We start from the raw sequence: 12,776 nt of genomic DNA, 5'->3' as shown, positions 1-12,776 counted from the left end.
TTGTATAACCTGTCTAAAAGGTTTTATAATGTTATATACATGTGTGGCTAAGGCTGAAAATGCCGAGTTCCTGTAGGAAACAATAGGTCGAATCGGAAATCCAGGCTTGTGTAATTTTACCTGACCAAAAAGTGCAGGAATATTGTATGTTCTGGACTTCAATTCCTTCAACTGAACCATAGTAATGTAGTCGTTTTTACGATATGTGGTTAACGTTTTATTGTATTGATTTACCAAATTGGTAAACAGTGTCGGGTCCACTTCACGATAAGTGGAGGTATCAGACACAACTGAATCTAACTTATTAATATAATCATGTTTATCTAGTATTACCACTGTATCTCCTGTATCTGCCCTCTGTATAATAATGTCCTTATTTTCTCGAAGTTCTCGTAAAGCTGAACTGTCATGTGTATTCAATTTAGGAAGTCGCGTTTCTTTTATGTTATTCACTACTTGGTTAACTTGTTGAATAAATACATCTTTTTGTGGAACACTACGAAGTCCAAATTCAATATCAATTACGCATTGTTTTTTTGGCAGCTTTCGAGGTGGTAAATTATAATTTAATCCTTTGGATAAAAGTGAAATCTGGTCCTGCGATAGTGTACACGAGGAAAGATTTGTAACCTGTTGATATGTCGGTTCGTTGGATACTGGGTGAGGGGGTGTTCGTGAACACCCCCTCACCCAGGTATCAAAGACTCTACATAGCAGCCTAGCAGCAATAGGTCTCCCAGAGAATACCTACAAGGAACTCCAGAAAGTCGCAATCCTGAACACCTGTAGGATAGTCAGAGAGTTCCTCGACCAACAATAATACCAGACATTACAACTACCCTGCGTTCTTAGTAGCAGTACCCGTCACAGAGTGGAATTCCCCAATCAGGGAGAAATAATATAATAATAATAATAATAAGGCACCCGGAGACAATCCCGAAGTTTCTCACTGAAGAAGATACATATCAAGCCTAAAGACGAAGATACAAGAAACCCGGCGAAATATACTCCTAACGATGTACATGACCCTGACCAGCTGTATAACCAAGAAGAGATCAGACTTCTTAGAGAGTCAGAACATAATGGCCGAACATCAGAAAGGATGCAAGCTGAGGAGCAAAGGATGCAAGGAGCAATTAACCATTAAATTGATGCCGCAAGCCTACAAGAAGCACCTCAACCTATACACGGCCTACATCGATTACCGCAAGGCCTTCGACTCCGTACCTCATAGCTGGCTAATAGAGACCTTGAAGATCTACAAGGTCAATCCGATAGTGACAAACTTCCTAGGAGCAACAATGGCGAAATGGAGTACCACCATTAAGGTCGAGAACATCACGATCAGGCCAATCCCCATTAGAAGAGAAAACTTTCAGGGAGATGAACTGAGCACACTGTGGTTCTGTCTAGCACTCAACCTACTATCCACCATGCTTAACGGCAGCAAGTAGGGATATAACATCAAAGAAGGAAGAAAGAAAGAACCTGTACACCCTCACCCACCTGATGTACATGGGTGACATCATGCTCTAAGCGGCAACCGAGAAGCAATTCCAACAACTACTCCAGACCACCAAAGAATTCAGCAAGGACATGAGGAAGGAATTTGGTCTAGACAAATGCAAGCCCCACACACTGTCCCAGGGAAAATTAGTTGGCCGAAACTACCAGCTGCTGACTGGTAAAGAGATCGAAACTATGACAGAAGGAGAGACCTACAAATACCTAGGGATGATTCAGGCTCAGCAGTTAGAGCACAAGGAAAAAAAGAAGTGCCCGACTGAAAAATATGAGACTCAGAAGCCTGCTAAAAGCAAAATTGAATGGAAGGATCACAGTTAAAGCCATAAACACCTATGCAGCTCCAGTACACCTTCGGGATCATAGATTGCACTAACACCGAGCTAGAAGATATCACGCGAAAGACAAGGGCAATGATGACCAAGAGTCGCCAACACCACCCGAAGTCAGCAGTGAAGAGACTAACAATAGCTCGGAAAGAGGAAGGAAAGAACCTGATAGACCTAATAGAGCAACAGAAACAGCGATAGTTAACCTGAAGAATTACTTCGAGAACAACGCAGCATCACTCCACCAGGCCATAAGGAAGATAGATAAGTGGGATACCCCACTCAACCTAAGCGAGGAACCCCTTCCTGCGCAGACGGCACAAGAAACGAAGTTAGAAAGATGGGCAAAGAAGACACTCCATGGCAGACACTACAATGACCTCCATCAAGATCACATTGATAACATGATTTTGTTCTGATATATATTTTTTTTTTTTGGCTGGTGCAGCATAAGCTATAGGCTTTCTTGCACCATGCGGCCATTACTAATACTAAATTGCTTCCAATACATGGTACACAAGCGGGATGATCTTCCCCGAGACTGAAGGATTCATACTGGCCATCCAAGACCAGGTAATCAACACCATCAACTATAGAAAATAAATCGCAAAGGAGCCCGGAATGTCAGATGACACATGTTGACGATGCCACCTGGCCTCAGAAACGATCCCACACATCACCGCGGGGTGGAAGGTGATCACCCAGACTGAGTACATTCACAGATACGACCAGGGAGCCAGGATAATAAATCAGAAGCTAACGAGGAAATACCAATTAACCAAAGAAAGTTTACCATACTACAAGTACGAACCCCAGGCAGTACTAGATACCCGAACCCACAAGCTGTACTGGGACCGCACCATAAGAACGGATAAGACCATCCCGCACAACAGACCGAACATAACCCTTGTAGACAAGATGGAAAAGGTTACCTAGCTGATTGAAATAGCAGTGTCCAGAAAACCCATGAGGAACAAAATAGGATGTACACGAACCTGAGACATGAGGTCAAGGAGTGCAAGAAGCATCGACCATCCCGATTATCGTGTCAACCACCGGTATGGTGCCGAAGACTCTATATAGCAGCCTAGAGCAATAGATCTCCAAGAGAACACCTACAAGGAAATCCAGAAAGTCACAAACCTGAACACATGTAGGATAGACAGAGATTTCCTCGACCAACGGTAACAGCAGACATTACAACCACCCTGTGTACTTAGTAGCAGTACCCGTCACGGAGTGGGATCCCCAATCAGGGAGAAATAATATAAGAGCAACAACAACAATAATAATAATAATAAATCGTTCTAAAAGAGCCAAATATAAAATTTTGTGAAAGTCCATCCTGTGAGAACCAAAAGGTTGCAGCACCATCAGAAAACAAACTATCTAAAAATGAAAAAGTGGTCCTAAAATTTTCTTCTCTATCATTCACAAGTTCGTCTTGAGTTCCATTATCAAGCATTTTCTTTCAGAGCAAATTTTTTTTTTTTTTTGCTCAAATTTAGATTCAAGCTTCAATTAAATTTCCAATTTTTTTTCATCTTCTTCTAGAAAGAAGTATTTTCCAACCTTTATTATTATTATTACACTGGTGTGCAAAACTTAAGGACCAGTCGGGTTTTCACCTGTAACTTCTCATAGGAGTGGCCTGGATATGGGAAAAGCATACCAAAGGAACCTCGTGAGGTACAGAAAAGAAAAACACCGACACAATAACGGAAACAAAACGGTACAGAGGCACTTTATTCAAAAATGGCAACATAGCACTGGCTGCTATGGTACATTTTTATTTATTACGGTACTTAAAGCGGTCCCAGCCAACCAATGGCAACCCCAATATCAGTTACACATAATTTAGCAGTGCTCTTATATACTCCCTCTCCTGTTTGGCCAAGTACAGGGAGGGAAAAAACTTGCCATGACCAAAAAAAGATTGATATGAACAAATTGAAAATAATCAAATTACATAAAAAAATAAATATACATATAATTAAATTTCAGACAAAGTCCAAACTTAATTGGAAAGAGCCTCATCTGTTCACAGTCTGTTGGAAAGCCAGCAGCGCCAAGAGATGCCGAGAACAGAAATGCCAGCGCCAGGAGCTGCCGAAAGCAGAAATTCCAGCACAAGGAGCTGGAGTTGCAGTGGATATAGCATACTCAAGCCTCCACGATTTCACAGAACACTAGGTAATTCGGCATACACAATTACAAATCTAAGGCTTCCAGATACAGAAGAGTCTTCCGCCTAAGAGATATTGCAGTGGCAAAGTCTTTGAAAGCCAAGAAGTTCTCCAGTTTACCAACTAGAATTGTCTCGCAGCCTTCTGCCATAAGACAGATTACTAACCAGAGATACCAATTAAATTCGTAGATCGCTGTACTCCTCAGTTGTACATAATATGTTCCCATGATTCTCTTTCGCCACAATGGCAACTAGATCTTTCAGTAATTCCTAAATTATGGAAATTTGCATTAATCGAACCATGACCAGTTAATAAGAACATACACTGTGCTGCCACTTTATTAGGTACACCCTGCTGTGCACACAAATGGATTGTCCCACAACGTTGCAAGTCACATGACCACAGTTCTGGATATAAATGCAGCAGAACAACCTTTCTAGTATCAGTTAAGCGCACAAACCGTAGCAAGAATGGAGAAAAGGAGTAATCTAACGGACTTCGAACGTTTGTTGTTGTTTGTTATTTGGTTTTTAGGAGCATTAGCAACTAAGGCCATATTGCTCCGGGATATGCGGTGGTCATTCCCTGACCTTTCCGCATCCTCCGTATTTGGTGGTGACGGGCTCGAACCCCGGTCTAATCAAGAAGCGTGTGCTACGCACTGCTGTTCCTTCCTACCTGGCTACGAAGGCGCCAACTTCGAACGTGCCATGGTAGTAGGTGCAAGACGTGCTGGATAAAGCATCTTTGAAACGGCAGTTCTCTTGAACTTTTCACGCACCACAGTTTCATGGGTGTATCGAGAATGATGCAACTAACAGAAAACAATCACTCTCTCTCTCTCTCTCTCTCTCACACAGGGTAATTCAGAATTTTTTTTTTTTTTTTTTTTGTGGCTGGTGTAACATAAGCCTCAGACTTCCTTGTACCATATTACTACTGCTAATAATAATAAAAACACAATATCCTCTGGATTTTTACTATGTGGAAGAAACTTTATATTACAACAAGACAATGATACGAAACACAGCTCGAAGATGTGCAGGGATTTTCTCGCAACTAAACAACAGGAGAGGCGATGTTGCAAATTATGTTGAAGTAACCCAAATCGGCTGACTTAAACCTCATAGGGCTTTTATGGCATCTAGTCCGTCAAGTCTCACTATCTTCACATAATTTATGAGAAACTTTGCAGATCGCTTGGAATAATGTTAGTGAAGACAAAGACACTATTATAAAATTAATCAATTTTTATAATTGCAATTCTTTAATAAATCTTGCTTTTCAATTCTTAATAAAAAAAAATCTTAAAATACTTTGTAGTGTGTTTTTTTACATACAAAAAAACTTATATGTCATAACTAATTTCAAAAAAATTAACGAAAACTTGTTATAACTTGTTGGATGCAAAGAATAATTTTGATATCATATATTTGGATGTTAGAAAGGCTGTTGCACATGAAAGATACTCTTGCACATGAAAGACTGCTGCACAAATTGGAGCAGTGTGGCATTGGAGCAAATTGCTGTTATGGATAAAGAGGTGGTCGAGTGGTAGAAAACAGAGTGGTAATCAATGGACACTGCTCTTCGTGAACTAATATTATTAGTGGAGTCCCCCAGCGTTAAGTGTTGGGTCCATTGTTTTTTTTTTCTGTATTTATTAATGATATTGATGATGGTATATCAGCCTTAATGTCTAAGTTTGCAGACGATACGAAGGTCGGCAGGGTTATTAATGACGCTAATGACAGTACGCTGCTGCAACAGGATCTAGAAAAGTTGAACAGATGGGCTGAGAGGTAGAGAATTAAAATGACCAGGGGGTAATTGTGCAGTCAGATATGAAGTTTTCTGAGCAGTGCAGACGGTCTGTAAGAGTAGCTCATGGTGTCTTGTCAATGCTATACAGGAATTTTTCTAGCAGGGATAAGGAGGTGATTATTCCCTTGTATAAGATAATGGTCAGGCCACTCCTTGAATACTTTATACAGGTCTGGAGTCCTCATTTTAAGAAGGATGTAGAACTGCTGGAACGAGCACAGAGAAGGGCAATAAGATTAGTGAATGGAACAAAGGGTTGCTCTTACGAAGAAAGGCTTAAAATTTGCAAATTATAGTGTCGGGAGACTAGGAACCTGCAAGGTGATCTGATTGAGGTGTATTGAATGGTTTGAGCATGAATGGTTTGGGCATGTTCAATACTGATGGGATTCTTCCTCTTGCTCAGAATAATCGCCTGAGAGGACATAAATTCAAATTGAGGATAAACAGTTATAAGACAGATGTGCGGAAGTTTGCCTTTACTTAATGGGTGATTCATTGCCGGAACAAACTTCCATCTGTCGTTGTAGAAGTTGATAACTAGACAAACAATTTGGAGTGAGTGGATGAGTGAAATGACAAGGGGGATTTTTTCTTGTTTGTTTTTTTTTTTTTTTTTTTTTTGGCTGATGTTATATAAGCTTGCTATCTTGTATGATATGCCTTTACTAATGCTAAACTGTAACGTTTCAAGGAAATTCAAGGAAGAAGTGGACAAACTTTTGGAATGAATGGATGGGTGAAATGGAAGTTTTATTATTATTATTTTTTTTTTTTTTTGGCTGATGCTGTATAAGCTTGCTTTCTTGCATCATATGCCTCTGCTAATGCCAATAATGTTGTGATTCCAAAGTTTTAGGCGGTAGCGTATTTGCATGTTAGTTTAATTTTTTTTTTTTTTTTTTTTTGTGGTACATATATACACTGTGCTGCCATTTTATTAGGTACACCCCTGCTGTGCATACAAATGGTTTATCCCACAACGTTGCAAGTCACATGAACACAGTTGTGGATATAAATGTAGCAGAACAACCTCTCTAGTATTAGTTAAGCGTACAAACCGTAGCAACAATGGGGAAAAGGAGTGATCCAACGGACTTCGTACGTGGCATGGTAGTAGGTGCAAGACGTGCTGGACAGAGCATCTCTGAAACGGCAGTTCTCCTGAACTTTTCACGCACCACAGTTTCAAGGGGGGGGATATCGAGGATGGTGCAGCGAACAGAAAACATCCTCCCAACGGCACTCCTGTGGAAGAAAATCGCTTGTTGATGAGAGAGGTCAGAGGAGCAATGCTAGAACTGTGCAAGCAAACAGACGGGCCACAAGGTCGCACATCACGTCAGAATACAACCTTCGTACGCAGAAAAAAAGATCGCAACGGACCACTAGTCGCACTTTGTCGCGAATGAGCTACAACAGCCGAATCGCGTACCTTTGTCATCAATGAAGAACAAAGAGAGCATGCTTCCTGTGGGCACAGCAACACCAGCACTGGACTATCGAGGATGGAAAACAGTTGCTTGGTCTGACGAGTCGAAGTTCCTGATGCATCATGTTGATGGAAAGCTCAGAATTTGGCGAAAACAACATGGAGCCACGGACCCGTCGTGTCTGACGACTACTGTGCAAGATGGGGCAGTGTTATGGCGTGGGGAATGTTTTCTTGGCACACGTTGGGTCCATTGATACCCAAAGATTCACGTCTGAATGCCACATCGTTGCTGACCAAGTGCATCCGTCCATGTTGACAGTTATCCTCAGTCAGATGGTTACTTCCAGCAGGATAAAGCGCAAGTGCACAAAGCCCTAATCATTATGGAACTGTTCCAGGAACATGACAATGACTTTTCTTTGCTGCAGTGGCCCGCTCAGTCCACGGATCTCAATCCTATTAAACATCTTTGAGATGAGCTTGAAAGGGCTGTTCGCTGCAGGCCTACACCTCCATCGAATCTCAAGGAACTGCGTGACACACACGTCTGCATGGTACTCCATTCCTGCACAACGTTTTCAGCATCTTGTTCAATCCATGCCTACCCCAATTCAGGCTGTTTTGAAAGCTAACGGAGGCTCAACACACTACTAGGTAGGTGTACCTAATAAAGTGGCAGCACAGTGTATATACATTCAGTGATTCTGAATTGTGGGCACCGTTCGCTCGGTTAACAGTTGCTATTCGCCTAGGCATTGACTTCACTAGATGTCAGAAGAGGACATCCGTAAGGATCTGCAGCTATGATGCCCGCAAGGCTTCCATAGTGTCTGAATTGGTGCGTGTGTACACGCATCACTTCCCGTTCCAAAACGTTCCATAGGTGTTCAATTGGATTGGGGTCAGGTGAATTTGGAGACCGATCAAGGTGAGTGATACCTTCAGTGTGTTCCTCGAACCACTCGTGCACGGTGCGGGCCCGATGACACAGCGCATTATCGTCTTGGAAAGTCCAGTTTTCGTCCGTGAAAAAAATACAAGATTGCAGGGTGCACATTGTCTTCTCAGAGCTGCCTGTAGACCACACTGTTCAAACGTTGGTCCTTAGGCACCAGGGGTTCTAGTTCCTGGTGCCACTAGTTCTAGTTCTAGTGGCACCATGGACGTTGGGTCCTTGGATTCGTGTTGCTTGCACCACACACGAAGGTGTCCGTCGGCGTGTTGCACCAGGTATTTGGACTAGTCCTACCAGCACACGCGTTTCCAGTGTCCAACCAGGGCGTTTTTGGCACCGCGGTATTTGCTGTCGACGATCGATCGGCGATAAGGACAGAGAGTGTCTCTTTGGTTGTCTGCTGTGGAACCCCATACGGCTGAGCGTGCAGTGCATCGTCATTTGGGATATTGTTTTTGCATTCTCCATATTGTATTGCAATGTCAACTGTCGCACAATGATCTATCATACAACGCGATGCACTCTTCGCTCACCACGAACGTCCACCTTGCATGATCCTGTCAGCAGGAGATGGTTTGAGCCGTTCGACACTATTCTTTGTACACCTTAACCACAGGGGACCATAAGTAACTGACAAGACGTGAAGTTTCCGAAATAGAAACACCCGACGCACAAACTCTCATGATCAATTCCTTTTTAAATTCCATTATATCTCTACTACGTTTCATAATTGCTACTTTATCACTTACATTTGCATGACCAGATGCAAATTACAACTGCTCTAGTGTAAGCTGTTGGGCTTTTTATACTGCGTGCTATGCGGCATAATCCATTACAGATGGAGTAGTCATAATTCAGTGATCACTGAGTGAATGTATATATGTATTTATGTATATATATTCTGTATATAGATATGAAGTTTTCTGAACAGTGCAAACAGGTCGCTAGGACTGCTCATGGGGTTTTGTCAACGATAGGGTGTCTCAAAAATACACGGCATAACTTCAGGAAAGTTCCTCATGTGTACACAATAAAAATATTTTATATCAACATTGTTCCGGAAATGCTTGGTTCCCGAGTTATTAACCGGAATGTCTTATCTCCCGCAGGTGATTTCCTTCATCACAAGGTACTGACGGAATCTGGTGGTTTTCCATTCCGACCATGTACTCAAATCAGGAGCAAGCGGATATGCACTTTATGTACGGTTTGGCGGAAGGCAATGCTCTGGAGGCTCGTCGTTTGTATCATGAAAGGTTCCCAGAACAGTTCGTACCACGAAAGGTTCCCAGTAATGTTCTGCCAGTGGTTCTTGCAGCAGTGCGGTACAACTTCTCGCTTTCCTGCCTTAGTGATATTCACAGATCAAGCACAGTTGACACGAGACCGAATCCAAAACTTTCACAATCAGCATGTATGGGCTGAGGAAAACCCACATGCGATTCTTCGATCACATCACCAACAGCGATTCAGCCTCAACATCTGGGCAGGTGTTTTTGATGATAAATTATTTGGGCCCCATGTACTTCCAAACAAACTCACAGGGAAGGCGAACAGAAACTTTCTAGAAAACAACATACCTGATTTCTTGGACGACACGCCACTGATCATTCGTCAACAAGCACACTTCATGCACGATGGCGCTCCCGCACATTTCAGCCACCTAGCCCGCAATTATCTGAATCCAAGGTTTCTTGGTCGGTGGATAGGTAGAGGTGGATCAACTGCCTGGCCTCCACGCTCAGCTGATTTAAACCCACTTGATTTCTTCTTGTGAGGCCATTTAAAGTCATTGGTGTATTCGACTCCGATAGCTGATGTGAAAACCCTCCGCATCGAATTGTGGCAGGTTGAGCAATACAAAACATGTCTTCGCGAGTCCATGAGACGTCGATGTGAGGCCTGTATTCAGGCAGAAGGTGGACATTTTGAACAATTACTATAAGGTGATGTGAACGGTTAAGTGTCGTAGACAGACCAAAACTCGGAAACCAAGCATTTCAGGAACTATGTTTATATAAAATATTTTTATTGTCTACATATGAGGAACTCATTCCTGAAGTTATGCGTGTATTTTTGAGACACCCTGTATAGAAACTTTGTTAGGAGAGATGATTATCCCAGTGCATAATCCAATGGTTAGTCTCTTGAGTACTGCATAATAGGTCTGGAGGCCTCATTTTAGGACGGATGTTGATCCGTTGGAACAAACGCAGGGAAGAGCAACGATATTAGTAAGGGATACAAACGGGTACTCTTATCAGTGCAGCATCTGGAAACTAGGCACAGGCGAGGAGATCTAGTTGGTGTTTAAGAATTTGAATGGATTAAGTAAGTTAAATGCTGATGGCATCCTTCCTCTAACTCAGACAATACACGAGGACATAAATTTAAACGAGGACATAAATTTAAACCGAAGAAGGAGGTAGTTTGAATAAATTTAAGGAAGAACTAGATAAATTATTATAGGGGTCGGAAAGGTGATGTGGGAAGTTAATTTATTTATTTATTTTTCTGGCTGATACTGTATTAGCTTGCTTTCTTGCATGATTTTCCATCTATCAATACTAATACTAATACCCATTTAATAACGGTGTCTCCTAGTTGGCATAGTTGAGTTTGGAGATTACTTAAAGAGTGTTACCTATTAATATGCATAGATATGTCCAGACCATGAAGTTTGGGGGGCGCAGACTTATGGTATGGGACCGTTTGAGCTTGGGCTGCTGGTGGAAATACCTATAAAATGGAGTCCATGACCTCCTGGATGTTTCAATCATGCACTACATACACTGTCATAATACTACAGGAACAGGCCCTGTGAATATCAGCACGACTGTTTTTACATTGATTTGTAATTGATTTGTGCACAATTGCATTGAAAAGTTGGAGTGGTTGGCTGTTAAGATCTAAACCCAATGAATACATGTGGAACGAATTAGAACACTGGAGTACCACTATAATCAGAACTGCATTCTTCCAAATTAACTCTGGCAGCTGTTTTGCAGAAGGAATGGAGGTGAATATTGTTTTCTAATTAATTATTCCGTTTTGCAACTCCCGGTTTTGTGTGTGTCCGTATAATTCTGGATATATAGATAACGAAGTCACAATCGATAACCTGATTATCCTTATTCACATCTTTATCCTAAATTATTACTTGGAAATCGATGGCACTCTACTCCAGGTTCTCCATACTGCTACACATCAGAAGTATTCTTCTGTTGAAAAATTCCTGGCATTAGCCTAAATCTATTCTGGTGTCCTATCCAGTGGAGTTGAACAGTGCACTTATTTACTGCTATCCTCATTTCATTCATTCATTCACCCGAAAAATAATATACTAGTTTATATAGCAGATAAGGCTGCTAACCTTCATCAATCCATCAGGACCTGTAGAAGTCCTTACTTGCATCTAACTTAAATGAAAAGCTTCAGGTTATGGCTGGGTACCTTTATCTCGTGGCATTCTGTCTAAACTCATCCCAGTCATCCGTCAACCCACTCACCTTAAAGAGAATCAATAATCTCATACAATTGAAACTACCAAGACCTGTAAGTCAACTATGTCCGAAAACTAAGATTTCACTACCACAGAGAGAACTTCAAACACTTCAGTGCTTACGTTGAATAGCAAAACAACATCTGCATATTCAGAAACCAATGATTACCAACACGTATATTATATCAATTATTTACCCACTGTGCTACCGTATGCTTAAAAAAAAAAAAAATTGTTATATTAAAGCCACCCCAACTTACTGTATACGCCCATGTGTATTATGTCCATATTACACATTATGTCCATGTGTATTATGTGTGTTCTCTGGTTGATTTTCCTGTTTTCTGGACAACCCCCCCCCCCCGAGTTTCCGGGATAGGAGGAGGAAAGCTTGCTCTCCAAGCCTTAGACCGACAACTCGGCTAGGGAATGAAGGTAGCCCTTAAAATTTTCATTTACGGGATTCGAACTCGGGACTTTTCCACCCCTCGTAGGAAGGACAGTGGTTATAATCACCGTGCAACTCGCGCGCAGACGCTACCGTACGCTAACCAATTAAATTCGGTGTGCTACCGAATCATTAGCCTCTGCCACTCTCCCCCCCCCCCACTATCTGAGAAATACTGCTGTAGCTGATCAGTTAGATATCCTACGATTCCGTCCCCGCGAATAGCTGGTTATAAACATCGCCCTTCCCACAGCGGGTAGAAAAGGCCGAAGTTCGAATCTCGTCAATGACGTGAGCGGCTTTTATGGGCTTTTATCACTTCATAGCTGACTTGGTCAGTTTAAGAAGTGAACAGTAAGGTTTTTCCCCCTGTAAACTCGGATTTTTTGTTCAGAAAAACAGGCAAATAACTAGAGAATATATTCAATTTACAGAAATAATACACATGGGCAAATGAATTAGTTTCAGTAGTTCCATCCGTGCGGGTTATAATCACCGCCCTCCACACACCGTTTTCGTCGCATTATAGCCTTAGTCGCTGATGCGCCAATAAAACCAAACAGTGTTGAA

The 12,776-nt window shown here is 41.8% G+C and overlaps 1 protein-coding gene across 1 annotated transcript in view; it reads right to left on the bottom strand.

Moving 5' to 3' along the window:
- Window positions 1–12,776, bottom strand: part of LOC150078014 (sodium- and chloride-dependent betaine transporter-like) — a 197,310-nt gene that overhangs the window by 184,219 nt on the left and 315 nt on the right. The window lies entirely within an intron of this gene.

This window comes from Mastigoproctus giganteus, chromosome 11, assembly GCF_048544385.1.
Source record: "Mastigoproctus giganteus isolate SK-2022 chromosome 11, ASM4854438v1, whole genome shotgun sequence".
NCBI classification, from domain to species: Eukaryota; Metazoa; Arthropoda; class Arachnida; order Uropygi; family Thelyphonidae; genus Mastigoproctus; species Mastigoproctus giganteus.
Note: the sequence above shows the minus strand (reverse complement) of the source record. Positions and strands in the feature narration are given on the sequence as shown.